The sequence below is a fragment of the Neltuma alba genome, unplaced genomic scaffold (assembly GCF_004799145.2).
Source record: "Neltuma alba isolate B1F8T4 unplaced genomic scaffold, ASM479914v2 tig00002446_pilon, whole genome shotgun sequence".
NCBI lineage: Eukaryota > Viridiplantae > Streptophyta > Magnoliopsida > Fabales > Fabaceae > Neltuma > Neltuma alba.
In genome coordinates, this window is record NW_021632864.1 from 327,685 (window position 1) to 346,168 (window position 18,484).

The 18,484-nt window shown below is 32.9% G+C and overlaps 2 pseudogenes; one reads left to right on the forward strand and one right to left on the reverse strand.

Moving 5' to 3' along the window:
- Positions 1-684: 684 nt before the first annotated feature.
- LOC114728328 (beta-galactosidase 3-like) lies at positions 685-12,997 on the reverse strand (annotated as a pseudogene).
- A 2,491-nt stretch (positions 12,998-15,488) lies between these two features.
- LOC114728336 (uncharacterized) lies at positions 15,489-17,675 on the forward strand (annotated as a pseudogene).
- The last annotated feature ends 809 nt before the right edge of the window (positions 17,676-18,484 follow it).

The window sequence follows — 18,484 nt, forward strand, 5'->3', positions numbered from 1 at the left end:
GAAAACCTATTTAATTAGGAAATATATAGTTATAGCCCTACGTTGCCGCCAGCGCAATCATCATTTTAAATTTCTTAATATGCTCTTTCTTAACTTATAAGAATTAATGAGGTAAGTCATCATTTTAAAGATTTGAAAATATTTAACATATCACAAAAGAAGGAAATACAATATAAGCAATTAAAGCTCAATAAACTCATAATTGATTCAAAATTATACTCTTTTCCAACATTATCTGTTATTCTAAAATTATGTAATAAACCCAAATTAGCCTAAGATTATGATAAAAATATATGAATAAGATGAGATAAATATATATATATATATATATATAAATTGTGTTTTATTAGGGGAACAAAACGAAGTAAAATTTCAGAAATCAAAATTGTTGTTTTTAAACTTTAGGGGTTAAAATTAAGAGGAGATCAAATATTAGAGACTTAAAGTAGTATTAACCTTATAAATATAATAGATAAATACATAGATGGAAAATTAGAGAAGAGATATAATATTATTATAATCATAATCTTTCACTTGGCAGTGATTCACTTCTTTTTAATACATACATCATCTCCTCCACACACATATATATAGTTTTATTTTATGCTTTGCGATCTCATCACTATATATATATATATATATATATATATATATATATTCTTCTATATGTCCTGCAAAATAAGAGTAGACGACCTTTGTAAATGCATATTGAACCTTAGGATAGCTGATGCTAGGAAAGAATGGGCCTAGCTTTTCTCACTTACTCTTTGCAAATGGCCTTTTATTGTTCGCTCAGGCCTCTAAAGAGCAGATGACAGAATTCCTAGTATCAGCTACACACTGCCTCCACTGCCAGTTTCCTAATTCACCCAGCAGAACACAAGTTTTTCTTGAAATTCTCTTCATTCAATTTTATGACACACTCCTTTTTGTTCAAGCATGCCTGCAAAAGCAATAAAACATATAAAAATAAAATAAAATCTTTTAAAACAGGGGAAAAAAAAGAGAATAAAGCAAGCATGATTACAAGTTAATATTTCATCCCTTCACATCCCAATAAATAATCAATAGGCAGATAGCAGAGTTAAAGTTTCAAATCATGTAACACTACAGAAATTATTATCAGTTCACCAACTGATTTGATAAATGCACACATCAAGTTATCTTAGTAGATGATGCCTAACAGAACTAGTTGTATATTCAACCTCAAACCAATAAAATCCTTGACATTCTTAATTGTGCAAGTAGCTTTAGAACTGAAGATGTCATCAGATGTCTGAAGAGAATGACTTACCCTACATTTGGCATGAGAGAATGATTTAATAAGCTCAATTTAAAAAATTAGAGAAGCAAGGTTTTAAAATTTTAATAAAAAGATGTAAAATAAAAGAGTAATAAAAATTAATTAGAAGCTTTTAACTTTACTTTTTTCATTTTTTTGAATCAATCTCATTAAAAAAATTTCTCCTCTCCATTTCCTTCATACCAAATGGACAATGTAAGGAACAAATTCCAGAAATTGATACCTTTTCAACAAGTATACTGGAATTTGGATCATGGCAATCTCCTATGCTGTAGGATCCGCATGTTCCTGAAGGAGTTCCAAAGCTAGCAAATTTGATAGCAGATATGCGAGTATCTTTGGGGCATGCTAAACGGGCAAAAGGTGTGTTTTTGTAATTCTCAAGTTTATTTTCACCGTCAAGATCAAGTCCAAGGGAAGGGTAATCCTCTGCCACAAGGGCACACGCACCAGAAACTTTGCGTCTTAAGAAATTAATTCTTGTTGGATCACCACCCGTCTCTTCAAAAATAACAAGAACATTTCCAGATGGCTTGAACCAAGATCTTGGAACATGATACCTGATACATAGAAAAAAAAAAAACACAATATTTTATGAGAAGAAGAAACAGATGATAACTGAGTCTGTATAAGCTACAATAAGCACATAATATGTTAGCAATTTGTAATGGATGATTTCTAATCTAAACCACTTGTAAGATTAGGATAGTTAAAACACCACACTAGTAACTAAATCTATGAGACTATACCTATCATATAAATTGTTCATGGCTGCTGAGGAAAAGGCAAAGCTTCCCAAAAAACCTGACCACAACGTACAAAATTTAGTCAGTTTTCAATCGTTTCCTCTTATATCTACTATTCATGAATAGTATTTTCGCTTTTTGATCAATTATAGAATCTGTTAAGGATTTCAGTTGCTTTGTGACCTAGACCAACTTATACACAAGCGGAAGTTTTATTACGGTACTCTTCCAGGCCATACTAGTGTTGTGCAGTTTGGCAAGAAACTTTACTCCAGCCACTTGTAGTTACTACATCTCTAAAGTAAGAGAAGTCAAGGAAAAAAATTGAAGAGAGGTTACTACATGTCTAATTCCTCAGCTTCGATTAAACCATTAGCTCACAGTTTTACCATTTCTGGGTGGGTTCTCCACAGCCAGTATCACATTTGTCCTGATTGAATGGTCCTCTGTAGTCGCATTTTTTAACACACTCTTGATCTAAATTTTTCCTAGGCCAATGTCTTCCAATTTCTTCTCCATTTAACCAGGCTAGACCTTTTCCCATATGTAACATATCCAGTCCAACAGGTTCATTCCCTGGAGGAGCATCGACAATTACCTGCATGATCAAGAACTTCCTTTTTAAGATTTTCCACCACACAGCAGGAGACCAACAACACGCTATTTGTTAGAGAAATCTCATTCAGCCTTATAAATGCTTTGAAATCTCATTACTAATTCCTTGTTACTTCCAGAACGCAGGCCCATAAACTTTAAGCAGGAGACCAACAACACGCTTCTAGACAAGCCATTCAATAAGGCTGAATGTTCTAGACAGAGTAACACACTCACTGGGAGGCCAACAGTCATGCTCAATAAATGTGTATGATGAATTGGTACCATCTCCAGTTGCAGAACCTATAAAACAAGAAGTTAAGAAACTGAAATTGAAAAGTAGAGAAAACAAGAAAACATTTGTAATAGAATATTAAAATGTCTGCATCACCAATCACCAAGAAATAATAACATCTGTATGCATGTAAATCACAGAGAAACTAACATAACTATAAACATTGAGTGTTTCATCCATGATGATTAAAGAGAACAACAGAAGGAAAGTTGCTACAGCTAAGCAGTTTCATGAGTTATTATACATGATCAAATGTTTCATTCAATAAACTGAGAATCAAAGCACATAACATGATTGTAGCCGATGTCCAAAAGAAGATGGAAAGTGCGCGTAATTTAATGAAATAGCATGAAGTCACTTTTACTGCTGGATGAGAAGGAAAATATGTTGCTGAACCACATTATATTTTGTTTACAGGTTTGCATATCAGATGTTTGATAAATAAACAAATCCATGAGATCAAAAATTCAGAATAGAAGGGTAGGTAACCTTGGTATTCCTGATTCAAAAAAGCATGGAGTGCATGACCTTGGGATTCTATCAGAAGAACTGGTTTACTTCCCTTCTTTAAGAACTCTTCATTTTCACCAACAAATACACTGCCATAAATTAAAAAAAGAACAAAAAAAGTTTAAGACAATATTTTAACTGCACATCTATAATTTATGCATGTTTCAATTTCTTATACATTTCCCTTCCATCAAATGTAATGGAGCTTATAATAATCTATGGAGTTTGTAAAATGACTAGGAAGCGGCTTGATAGGCTGTAGCAAATGCCCGAAACTTAAAGCATGGCAACCCAACAAGGTCCTTCGATATGCATTGAACTCAAATTATAGAATATATAAGAATCGAGCACTTCAGCTATAATGATAAAACAATATTTTAACTACTTACTGCTTTATTGTTACAGCAGATAATGTTAAGTTATCTTAGTAGCTGCTAATCAAACAAAAGAAAAAATATGCAAATGATTCTACTTCTCATGTCAAGAATAGTAAACTACGTGCGTGTTTCACTGTTTATTATTTCTAGATGCTACAGGAGGAGAGAATAATATACTGAAACAGTAAAAGGTCCATTTCGATTGATCATACACTCTTTAACAATTTTTTATTGAAACAAACCTTGTTGTATGCCACAGATAGTCTGTGGTATCTTTAGTGGTGTTAATGTGATCAACAAAGCCATGCTTCACTAAGTCTGCATTTCCCCATGTCCCTGCATTCTCTTTAAATATGTCCCACTTTAAAGTCTTTACACTTTCATGTGACTGTTGTAATTTCTCTGGAACCATTTCAACAATGTGTGTATAAGTGTTAACCTGTTGCATATCACATGTCTAAGTGAAGGGTCCAGAAGAAAGAATTTCACAAAAGATCAATAGCATTTGTAATTATATTGACAATTATATCAGTACTTTAAGAGTAGCACATAGTTGTAACTACAGGAAATTTTTTTAAAGAAAAAAATTAAATTAACACATTGAGTGCAAAGAGACTTCTGTCAATCAATTCAAGTGTATGATGCATTTCTCACAATAAAACCATTCGTGCATTGGCTCTGCCGCAGACGTCTCAGTTACAGCAGGTTGACATTCACACACAGCAAAAGCTAAGATTTTTAGAGGCAAAATTAAGTGGCTAATATAATTTTGGCTTCAAATATTAGAATATGGACATTACTCTGAAGGTAGCAATAAATTAAGTTTGCAGTGTTAAAGACTACATTCTTGCAATCAGGCAGAATGCTCACTGACCATGCTGGTAGGTGATATGATGCATTCCGAAATTCGACTGTCTCATCATTTTTATCATCAACATTAGCAATAAAAGCAGCACACGCTCCTGATGAATCAGTATATACATCTGCCTGAAATTTTACACATATATGGGCTTGTCTAATCCCGTACAATTACTCATATTAAACACCTTTTTAATAAAATTTTACACTTTTAATCTCAATCCCTATCCTTTATTTTTAATGCCAAACAAGACCTAAGGATCCCATAAAATAGAGAATAAGTTTAGGGACTTGATCCAAAATGGAACAATATTATAAGGACCTGCATATTAGTTTTCGCAATTTTAGGAACTAAAAGCAAAACCAGATTAAATTCTAGAAACTAAAGATAGTATTAACCTTATAAATATAAATAGATTGATGGGGAATAGATAACAGATATAATATTATTATAATCATAATCTTTCACTTGCCAAGGTGATTCACTTCTTTTTAATACATCTCCTCCATATACATATATATGTGTGTGTACACACACGAGTATAATTTTATTTTATGCGTTGCGATCTCATCACTATAAATATATATATTCTTTTATATTTCCTGCAAAATAAGAAGATTCGAGTAGATATTTTTGCGAATTCTCTTTTTAATTTTGTATCTTATAATTGATTTTTTTAAAAAGGAAATATATAAAAACCTATGTAATTAGGAAATATATACTTATAGCCCCTCGTTCCCGCCAGCACAATCAAAATTGGTTTGTTCTGTGTCGTCTTCTCCCTTTCTCGCTGCCACTGATCTCTCGGTCACAACTTTCTAACCAGTACGCCTTGTTCATACTATGGGGATTGTAAAGATAACGTTCCTTGATTTCTAAAATAATTTATGAAAATAACTTGATCTTCTGTTTTCGGTTAGGTTTTCAGTCATGAATCCTGATACAAGTTCGCTTCAATGGCTTCTTACTCCCATTGATGTGAGTGCTTAATTATTAGCTCGAACTTTGAATAGTCCGTCTTTTTTGTTCTTCTTTGTAAAGAAGATGCAATTGATTTGTAGAGATTATCGTCAAAGGAAATATTTATGAAGGTCTATTTGTTTTTTGTTTTCAAATGTGAAGATCGCCGATGATGCTACCATTCTAGCCGTCAGCCATCGGTTCTCCGGTTTGTATGGGAAGTTCTTCAGGTAGGTACTGATATCTCATATTTATTTATTTAGACACGAGTCTGTTTTTGAACATTATTTTCGTTCATAATTTCAACATTTGTGTTACAACATCTCAACCTGTGAAGAAAATTATTGAAATTAATCAATATACGCTTGTCACAGTGTCTGGAGGAGTTACTGGAGGAGTTGCAAGAGATCTCTATGACAAGGTAATGAATGCAATCTCATATTAAACTTTTTTGTATTTGTCTGTCTTGCCCTTTTTTGACGTATTTTCATGAATAGCTTTCTTAGTTCAGTCATTTTATTTTAGTGCCGGCAGTATGAATTGAAAAATAAGAGAAGGATTTCAATTAAAGTAGCTTCAAAACTACTTGCACAAATTTCATACTCCTATGGTGAAATGGGGTTGCTTGTTGTGACCATCATTGCGGGATGGGATGAGACGGTAAATCATATATTCTAGGTGCTAAATACTACTTCCCGTCCTTGTTTACAGATTGTAAATGAGGTCTTATAATTAAGACAAGAAGTAGCATAAAATATCACTTCTCTGACTAGGTAACATCATTTTTCAGGGTCTCGGTCTTCATCATGTCGACAACAGGGTGTATGGAACGATGACGGGCACCCGTTTCGGTGTTGGATCCACGTCACCGCCTACGTATGGTGTAGTAGACAGGGGGTTAGTTGAGCTTTTCACCATAACTATGTAGCTCTGTTGTTGAATTTGTTGACATGTTTCTTTCGGTTCTAGGTACTGCTACTCCATGTCAGAGGAATACTACCAGCAGTGCATCAAGAAATTATTTGACAGCTTTGGTTATGCTAGCCTAAAAAAAGAAATCTGGTCCGGAGACGAATAATCACTGTGTCCTTTCAGTATATGGTTAGCCTTGTTCATGGACTATGGGCATTGTAAAGATAGCATTTCCCAATTTCTAAAATAATTTACGAAAATAACTTGAGCCTCTTTGTCTGGTTAGGTTTTTAGCCATAAATCATGATCATATTCCTACCCCGATCAATGCGAGTGCTTCAATTATTAGCTTGAACTTGAATACTTCCTCCTTTTAGTTCTTGTTTGCAAAGAGGTTTCGATATTCATTTGTAGAGATTACTGTCAAAGGAAAGCTCTGATACCGATACAGTGCAAACTCATAAAAAAAATCAATTTAAAATATACTCACCCAAGAAAGCTAAGCAAAAAACAGAGATATGACTTGAGTTTAGAATTAACACTCTGATACCAAAATAGTACGAATCCACAAGAAAAAAATCCTACAAATTCGGAATCAATCTAAAACACACTCACCCCTTCTTTCTTGTCACTTTAAACTCAATAACTCTCATCGCTCATAACCCTGCTTTGAATCCGGATTTAGATTCCCCTAACAACCTGAGTCACGAGTTTGCTCAGTTCGGAGCTGGTTCTTCTGGCAGTGGAGCCCCACTTTCAACAACTCGCTAGTGTTGTTAAGATTGAAGTTAGATACTCTCAAGGTTATATTCCTAATCCGAACTACATGTTAGTGCACTCTGGAACCACTAACCATGTGGAGGTTGTTTGGGTCCAGTTTGACCCACAAGTATGTTCCTAGCTGATCTTCTCTCCTGCTTTTGGTCTTGTCACGATTTCGTCCCTCTCATTAGTTTGATTGAGTCATTTGGTTCAAAATGTTGTTCTTTTTTAATAACTAGATCTCACTATATTTTCTTCATTGACTTGATTTTTTAAACCTTTTGACCTTGTATCAATTATAATTCTATACTATTGATATTGATTGTAGGGGATTGCTGTGGAAACACAATATAGATCAGGAATATACTACCATAATGAAACACAGGCTAATTTACCAAAAGAATTAAAGAAATCTAAAGAGAGAGAAGTAAATAGGAAGGTAGCAACAGATATTCTTCCGGTAAAGAGATTTTTCATGGCAGAGGAATACTACCAGCAGTGCATCAAGAAATTATTTGGCAGCTTTGGCTATGCTAGCCTAAAAAAAGAAATCTGGTCCGGAGACGAATAATCACTGCGTCCTTTCAGTATATGGTTGGCCTTGTTCGTGGACTATGGGCATTGTAAAGATAGCATTTCCCAATTTCTAAAATAATTTACGAAAATAACTTGAGTCTCTTTGTCTGGTTAGGTTTTTAGCCATGAATCATGATCATATTCCTACCCCGATCAATGCGAGTGCTTCAATTATTAGCTCGAACTTGAATACTTCCTCTTTTTAGTTCTTGTTTGCAAAGAGGTTTCGATATTCATTTGTAGAGATTAGTGTCAAAGGAAAGATTTATTTATAGATTTTGCAACGACTTTGAATCATCCATCAGGCTAGGCTTTTTATGAAGGTATAATTGTTTTCTTGTGTTATTTTGAAGCCCACCAAGGATACTACCTTCCTTGCTTTTATAATTAAGGAGGGCATCATAGTAGCCACCCGTACTCCTGTTAGTTGTGTGGGCAAGTACTGAGCTCCTATTGAAATTATTTTCATTTATAATTTTAACATTTGCATTATAGAATTTCAATCCGCGAAGAAAATTCTGGAAATCAATCAATATAATCAGCACATTAAGCACATGCCTTCAGCTCATGTTTTTCTTTCATCATTCTCACAATCTAGGGTCTGAAATTAGTGATTTTGTGTTCTTTGAAATGATTAAAGCACAAAATACAACTTTTCATTTCTCAAATTAAATATGAACACATGAGGGATCAAAGTATTTTAATGAGGGATCAAAATATAGTTATCTCAAGAAAGCTAAACAAACAACAGAAAGATATTATCTAAATTTAGAACTGAAGCTCTGATACCAATATAGTGCAAACTAATAAAAAAAACTAATTTAAAATATACTTACCCAAAGAAAGCTAAGCAAAAAACAAAGAGTTATGACTTAAGTTTAGAACTAACACTCTAATACCAAAATAGTACGAACTCACAAGGAAAATATCTTACAAATACAGAAACAATCTAAAACATACTCACTACTTCTTCCCTGTCACTCTGAACTCAATGACTCTCACCGCTCATAACCCTACTTTGGATTCGGATTTAGATTCCCCTGACAACCTGACCCATTAGTTCGCTCAGCTCGAAGCTGATTCCTTTTAAGGAGTAGAGTCCCACTTTCAACAACTCGCTAGTGTTGTTAAGATCGAAGTTGGATACTCTTAAGGTCATATTCCCAATCTGGACTATATGTCGGTGCGCTCAGGAACCACTAACCACGTAGAGGTTGTTTGGGTCCAGTTTAACCCACAAGTGTGTTCCTATGCTGATCTTCTCTCCTGCTTTTGGTCTTATTACAATCTCATACCTGTCAATCACCAGGTACTCTCCTCTTTTTGCGTTCCTCTCATTAATCTGATTGAGTCCTTTGGTTCTAAAATGTCTTCTTCTTTTTTATAACTGGATCTCATTAGATTTTTTTTTACTGACTTGACTTTTTAAACCTCTTGACTTTGTATCAATTATAATTCTATACAATTGATATTGATTGTAAGGGCTTGTTATGGAAACACAATTTAGATCAAGAATATACTACTATAATGAAACAAAAGTTGATTTAGCAAAGGAATCAAGAGAATCTAAACAGAGAGAAGTGAATGGGAAGGTAATGACAGAGAATCTTCTAATAAAGAGATTTTACATAGTAGAAGAATACCACTAGCAATGTATCAAAAAATTATTTGACAGCTTTGATGGTATTGGCCTCATAAGTTTCTTTCAAGTAGAAACTATAAAAATTCTGATTGAGATTATTTTAAAACAAGCAGAAAGATAGGATCTTAAACTATAAAAATAATCTACTAAACATCAGAAAACACAAAAAAAACTGGTCGAGTAAAACAATTAGAGATGCTTAGAAATGAAAAAGATAAATAGACACAAAAAAGGCAAAAAACACAAAAAAAAAAACAAAGAATAGAAGGATATGACTTGAGCTTAGAATTGAAGCTCTGATATCAAGATATTACAAACCAGTAAGGAAAAGATCCCATAAACCTACAACCAATCTAAAATGTACTCATCCCAAAAAAGCTAAAGAAACAACAGAAAGATATGTCCTGAGTTTAGAACTCAATCTTTGATACCAAGAAAGTGTGAATACACAAGAAAAAAAATCTCACAAACCTACAACCAATCTAAAATATACTCACTCTAAAAAAACTAAACAAATAACAGAAGGATGTGACCTGAGTTTAGAACTGAAGTTCTAATACCAAGATAGTACGAACCCACAAAGAAAAGATCCCACAAACCTACAATCAGTCTAAAAATAAACAACATAAGGATATGACCTGAGTTTAGAATTAAAGTTTTGATATCAAAATAGTGCAAACCCATAAGAAAAAGATTACACAAACCAACAACCAATTTAAAATATACTCACCTCAAAAAAGCTAAACAACAAATAAAAGGATATGACCTGAGTTTAGAATCGAAACTCTGATACCAAGATAATGCGAATCCATAAGGAAAAGATCCCACAAATCTATAATCAATTTAAATATACTCACTCCAGGAAAGCTAAACAAACAATAGAATGATATGATCTAAGTTTAAAAGTAAAGCTTTGATACCAAGATAGTACAAATCCATAAGAAAAAAACCAATCTAAATTTCTATATGCAAAAAATTGTTCATTGTATACATATTCATTTTCTATCTGCAATTTTACTTGTTGTCATCAAATATGTCCAGAGGACTACGTAGAGAAGAACAACAAAGAAAAAGAACTGCAAACTACTGGAATTCTTCGTGGCTGCGTTGAGAATAAATCAAAGCCTTGAGATTATACTTGCCTGGGCTAAGATGATTGGGCCACCTTGTGAGGCAAAAAGTTTCTCTTGTTTCATAAGGTCCACAATATATGTTGTAAATTTCTGCATATGATACTGGACACGAAGGACAACCAAACTAAGTCAGTGATGGTAGTTATTATACTTCAACCAAATTCATGAAATAGATATTTGAACCTTAATATGATAAAATCGACAATCCCCCTTACATACCATAAATGACGTACTGTTAGTCCGAAATACAGTACCCGGAATATAATGCAACCATACTGGTACCCCACTGTCACATACAGCAATGTTTAGACTTCTGAAGCCATAATTGAGTTTGAAAGAGCCCTTAGTATCAATTGATTTTTCTGTTGTATATACAATAACAACCAATGTTAATTGTTGAACCCAAATTAGCTGGTGTCCTGAGCACAAAACTTGTAGCAAGCATAATAACTCATACCTTCCATTCTGCAGCAACAAATGGACCAATCCGAAGAATCAGGAACATCCCAGCCTACTGAACAATCTTTACAAACTTCACCAGATCGAATCAACCACCAAAGTAATACTGCCAGATAACAAATCTTCAGTGGAAATTGAGCTTTAAAAAAGGAAAAATTAGGGAGAGGGACCTAGTGGCAACGATATTTATGAAGAAAGATCTTAAAAACTGTATTTATTTGGAAAGACCAGTACTAAAATATAAATTTAAAATTACCAATTTGCCCTTAACAAATATCTCTCACCACATCCTTTAATTTTTTTTAAAAAAAATAATTAAATTTTATTCAAATTAATTCAAACTAATTAGAATTACAAAGTTACGAAACAACTCTAAATAATTTATTTATTTATTTATTCATCCATCATTTTAAAAAAAAATAAAACTCTTTTTTTGGGCTTCCTGAATAATAAGCCGATCAAAATCATATAGTTGAATTTAAAATTAAAAAAAGTGATAAAATAATAAATAATATATAACTTATCTACAATTAATGAGATGAGAATACAAAATCATGTAGGTTTAAGCTTAAATTTTCTTACTCAAACTATTATAACTACTTTTATTATGAAAAATATTTATTGATATAATAATTTTTATGTCATTTTTTTATTTTAAGTTTTAAATTTTATTAAGTAAAAAGGATTCAACTTGTTCAAATAAAATAATAGCATGAAATGGCTATAGAGCAACTTTTTTTTTTTATTTTGCTGCCCTGCTCATTTTTCAGAAAGCCTATAAGAAATTATTAATTAAAAATAATAGAAAAATAAATTAACTAATGTTGGTGATTAATTTAATTAATTAGAATTAGTATCTGACTTTAAAATTTAAATTAGTTTGAATTAATTCAAAAAAATTGTAATTATTCTACTAAATGATAGAGGTCTGGTGTGAATAAGGGTGATTTGAGTCTTTTTAAATTTATATTTTAATATCTGGTCCTTCTAAATAATTAAGGTTTTTAAGATCCTTTTTAATAAATATTATTTCCACTTGGTCCCTTTTTCTAATTTTCCCTTTAAAAAATCATATCTGACAACACATTCTGATATGCTTTAGGTGTATGTATCTTAAAATTACCAAATCTAGATAACTTTTTACAACTCTCATTTCCTGGAGAAAGCTCATGCCCATTCCAGAAAACATAGGTTTCGATTACATCAACGCCTCCCTCCTTCGCTGTTTGAACCAGGCCTGGCCACATCTACCACGCAGCATATGATTCAAAGATATTAACTTTTAGGCATCAAAATACAAAATGCTCAACTGACACCAATCAATAACAATCTGAATGCAAATGCAGAGCCAACTACAGGAAGAGAGGAAATAAATTAGATTGAAATTTATCCAAAAGAGTAAAGCCCCGTTGCATAAAGACTTGGTTTGGTAGTGGGAAACATTTCTGGAAAGTAGAATTAGTATAATGATAAAAACTAAGCTACACATGGACAGGGTTGGGTCCTTGCCTGATCCGCAACCCAAAAGATGAGCAGGCTGTATAAGTAGAATTAGTAGAATGATAAAGCCCCACAATGCTTACTCCAGCTTACTGTTTGGTACAGACTAAAATAGAAACAAGACCTCTTCTCTCCCTTTTAGAAGAAATCAAAAGTAAAGTTCAAACAAGTTAGAAGTTGCTGTGGGAGTTGTCTCACCGCAGGAACGCTTCGAGGATAGTGAATGGCAGCAGAGATAAGGAGCTTTCGCTGGCCATTGATGATAAGAGAGCGATGATCGTATGTTACATTGCCAGCCAAAACCAATGAAAACGAACAAGATAGAAGGAATAAAACGAAAAGCACAATGGATAGGAAGGGTAGCTTCATCTTGCTTTCAATACAGCTTTGAGCTTTCAGAAAGCTCTTGTTCGCCCAGTCTGAAGCGCAGACTTATAACGGAGGAAGATGTCAGAGTGAGAAACACGCTAATGATTTATTTTATCCGTATTTTTTTTATACGAGTAATTTTATAATGAGCAGTTTCCCGTCATTAGTTCATAGTTACAGATTTACACTGCTAGTTTTTATACGCATATTTTATTTTTGATGAACTGAGATAAAATTTTTTTTTATATTTATCTTATATTTAGTAAATCATAATTAAAAAGTTAACTATAAATCATTTTAAATTGGTCCATAATACACTATTTTCAGTCATAAATGTAAGATCTCGTTTATAGTTTAATTTACACTACAAATTAGTTTTTATATTTAGGATAGGATGGAGTAGTTATATAGATTTTTTTTGCCAAAATTATTAATAATTAAAAATTTTCTTAATTTTTAATAAATTAGAAATAATATTTTTAAAACATTATATTATATATTAATTTATAAGTTATACAAATTAGTTTAGAAAAGTTAAATATTTCAAGTTATATATTATTAAATAAATTAAGTTATATCAATATGCAATACATCTCGTTTTTTTCCTTGACCAAGACGTGAAGGAGTGGGTTGGGAAAAATATCACCAACACATCTTGTTTTTACCTTGACCAAGACGTGAAGGAGTATTTTCAGTCATAAATGTAAGATCTAGTTTGTAGCATAATTTACACTACAAACTAGTTTTTATATTTAGGATAGGAATTGAAGGAGTAGTTATATAGATTTTTTGCCAAAGTTATTAATAATTAAACAATTTCTTAATTTTTAATAAATTAGAAATAATATTTTTAAAAACATCATATTATATATTAATTTATAAGTTATACAGATTAGTTTAGAAAAATTAAGTATTTCAAGTTATATGTTATTAAATAAATTAAGTTATATCAATATGTAATACGTCTCGTTTTTCCCTTGACCAAGACGTGAAGTAGTGGGTTAGGAAAAATATCACTAATACATCTCGTTTTTTCCTTGACCAAGACGTGAAGGAGTATTTTCAGTCATACTACACTATTTCCAGTCATAAATGTAAGAAAGAAAAGAAAATATAAATCCTGGCAGGCTAGTGAATTCTGCCAACTCGTAAAAAAAAAGCTTTTTAAGCCCGCACTGTGTAGCTTGCGGCTCATCACGGGCTAACCCGCAACCTACAGGTTGGCCTATTACCAGCTCTCATTCATTCATCTAATCCTAGAAATTCTTTTTTTTTTGGCCCCACCTGTTCTCTTACTACTAAAGATATGTTCGTGATACTCCTCCGGCCCTTATTATAAGACCCAATTTGATTTTTTATTTGGTCCTAATTATAAGACCCAATCCATTTTGTCTCTTATATTTATGCATTTTTTTTCAAGATAATCCTTCTAATAATGATAGTTTTAGCCAATATACTTAATTAGCAAGGATATTTTAGGAATGACAACACTTATTTATTATAAATAACCAACTTAACTTACTTCCTTAATCTCCTCAAATAAGTCAAATGGGCCTTATAATTAGGACCGGAGGAGTACTATATATAGAGTATTAAATATAAATATATAAAATTTAATTCATCACATTACTAGGAATTAATTCTTTTAGCTAAACCTAACATCATATATATAAGACAATATTTATATCAAATTTTTTTTATTTATTATGTCAAATTGTCCAATCACCCGTGACCATGTTTTATTTTTTTAATGTTAGTATTTAATGATATTTAATTATAAATTCACATAAAATAAAAAAAAAGATATATGATCATGTGTAATTGGAGAATATCATATATTTATGTATATGATGCTTCTACTTTTAATTGATATTTTTTATTTTTATTATTATCTCTCGCACGTCGCACGATACCAGGAAAAGGCCCTACATTAAATTCCCGCCTAATGCGGCGTATCTCTGTTGTTTAAGAACCTGACGACCATTTACCCTCCTCGATCATAATAACATTAACCTTATAAATATAGATAGATATTTTAGAGGCCAAAGATAGTATTAACCTTATAAATATAGATAGATTGATGGGGAATAGATAACAGATATAATATTATTATAATCATAATCTTTCACTTGCCAAGATTATTCACTTCTTTTTAATGCACATCTCCTCCATATATATATACGAGTATAATTTTATTTTATGTGTTGCGATCTCATCACTATAAATATATATATTCTTCTATATTTCCTGCAAAATAAGAAGATTCGAGTAGATATTTTTTGCGAATTCTCCTTTTAATTTTGTATCTTATAATTGATTTTTTAAAAGAAGTAAATATATAAAAACCTATTTAATTTGGAAATATATACTCATAGCCCTCGTTCTCGCCAGCACAATCAAAATCGGTTTGTTCTGCGTCGTCTTCTCCCTTTCTCGCTGCCACTGATCTCTCGGTCACAACTTTCTAACCAGTACGCCTTGTTTAAAGACTATGGGGCTTCTTACTCCCATTGACGTGAGTGCTTGATTATTAGCTCGAACTTTTAATAGTCCATCTTTTTAGTTTTTCTTTGTAAAGAGGATGCAATTGATTTGTAGCGATTATCGTCAAAGGAAAGATTTATGAAGGTCTTTTTGTTTTTTGTTTTCAAATGGTGAAGATCGCCGATGATGCTACCATTCTTGCCCTTATTATTAAAGAAGGGATCATAGTAGCCGCCGGTTCTCCGGTTTGTATGGGAAGTTCTTCAGGTAGGTACTGATATCTCATATTTATTTTTTTAGATACGAGTCTGTTTTTGAACATTATTTTCGTTCATAATTTCAACATTTGTGTTACAGCATCTCAACCTGTGAAGAAAATTATCGAAATTAATCAATATACGCTTGTCACTATGTCTGGAGGAGTTACTGGAGGAGTTGCAAGAGATCTCTATGACAAGGTAATGAATGCAATCTTATATTAAACTTTTTTATATTTGTCTGTCTTCACCTTGTTTTATGTATTTTCATGAATGGTTTTCTTAGTTCAGTCATTTTATTTTAGTGCCGGCAGTATGAATTGGAAAATAAGAGGAGGATTTCAATTGAAGTAGCGTCAGAATTACTTGCACAAATTTCATACTCCTATGGTGAAATGGGGTTACCTATTGCGACCATCATTGCGGGATGGGATGAGATGGTAAATCACATATTCTAGGTGCTAAATACTACTTCCGGTCCTTGTTTATAGACCGTAAATGAGGTCTTATAATTAGGACAAGAAGTAGCATAGAATATCACTTCTCTGACTAGGGAAGAACATTTTTCAGGGTCCTGGTCTTTATCATGTCGACAACAGGGTGTATGGAACAATGACGGGGACCCGTTTCTGTGTTGGATCCGGGTCACCGCCTGCTTATGGTGAAGTGGACAGGGGGTTAGTTGAGCTTTTCACCATAACTATGCAGCTCTGTTGTTGAATTGGTTACATGTCAATTGATGAAGCTACAAAATTGGCCCGACGAGCAATTTATCATGCAACATGTCGTGATGGGGCTGCTGGCGGAGATACTAGCGGTATTTTATCTTACTCTTCCTTTGATCCACTTTCATTGGTATGCAGACTTCCCTAACATTCCCCCTGCTCAAAAGCCCCAGCAACCCAAAAAAAAAGGACTTATACATGCACATGCTTTCGGCTCATGTTTCCCTTTCTTCATTCTTATAATCTCGTGACTGTAATTATTGTTCTGTGAAATCAGTAGGGTGCGAGCTTTCCAGTTCACATAATAATAGTAGTGTGTTTAATTACTAACTATTATCCACCGACAATGCATAAATAAGCTTTGCTGACCTATGACTTCCATATGATTTCAGTTTATTATGTGGGACCAAATGGATGGGAGAAATTGTCCGGTGATGATATTGTGGAACGTCAAAACCACTCCTTCCCCATCACTCTGAACTCAATGACTCCTACTGCTCACAACCCTGCTTTAGATCCAGATTCAGATTCCCCTGACAACCCGAACCACGAGTTTGCTCAATTCGGAGCTGGTCCCTTTTGGGGAGCGGAGCCCCGCTTTCAACGACTGGCTGGTGTCATTAAAACCGAAGTTGGATACTCTCAAGGTCATGTTCCGGATCCGGACTACGTGTTGGTACACTCTGGGACCACTAACCACGTAGAGATTGTTCGGGTCCAGTTTGACCCACAAGTGTGTTCCTACACAGATCTTCTCTCCTGCTTTTGGTCTTGCCACGATTCCACACCCGTCAATTACCAAGTACTCTCCTCTCTCTGCGTTCCTCTCGTTAGTTTGATTGAGTTCTTTGGTTTTAAAATGTCTTTTTTTTTAAATAACTGGATTTCACTAGATTTTCTTTATTGACTTGATTTTTTGAACCTCTTGACTTTGTATCAATTATAATTCTATACTATTGATATTGATTGTAGGGAATTGCTGTGAAAACACAATATAGATCAGGGATATACTACTATAATGAAACACAGGCTGATTTAGCAAAGGAATTAAAGGAATCTAAAGAGAGAGAAGTAAATAAAAAGGTAGCGACGGAGATTCTTCCAGCAAAGAGATTTTTCATGGCAGAGGAATACCACCAGCAATGCATCAAGAAATTATTTAGCGGCTTTGGCGGTGCTAGCCTCAAAAAAATATGGTCCGGAGATGCATAATCAATGTTCTTTCAATATATGGTTGGCCTTCTTTGTGGAACTCATTGACTGTATCTTGCCATCCACCGTCATTGATCAGAAACTTTGGTGAACAACCTCCTTGTTTGGAAAACGATATGTATGCAAATGATTCTACTTCTCATGTCAAGAATAATAAACTATGCACGTCTCATTGTTTAGTACTTTTAGATGCTACCGGCGAGAATAATATACTGAAACAGTAAAAGATCTATTTCTAATTTCGATTAATCATATGCTCTTAACAATTTTTTATATTGAAACAAACCTTGTTGTATGCCGCAGATAAGCAAAAGGTTTATCAGAAGATTGGTATTTTAAGTTTATATATTAACAGATAAAATATAAAATATGTAGGTTATCGGACTTCTTAGGAAATTCAGTGTTTCAGATTATTCAGATTATATAATAGTCTCAAATATCTTGACAGAGTACCAATATTTTTCAATTTGTATTTCATATTTTGATTAAGCTTATCCATAAGAGATTCCGATTGTTTTCTTGCAATTTAATATTTTCATTTTATTTTGAAATTTTAATTCTAAATGCAAGAAACAAAATAATATAGAGTTTGAATTGCTATTCAAAATAATTCATAAATAAATAATTGAGCAATTCTTTACCACCCCAGGGGAATGCCGCTAAGATCATTCACGGCCTTGGGTTTCTGGTCTCTTGCTTTGGGTCAGCTTTATATTTATTTCTGTTTAACGAATCATTTATATATTTAGTATAGATTAATTAAATTTGATATTTCTATTTAACAAATTATTTTCTGTAAATTAAATTAA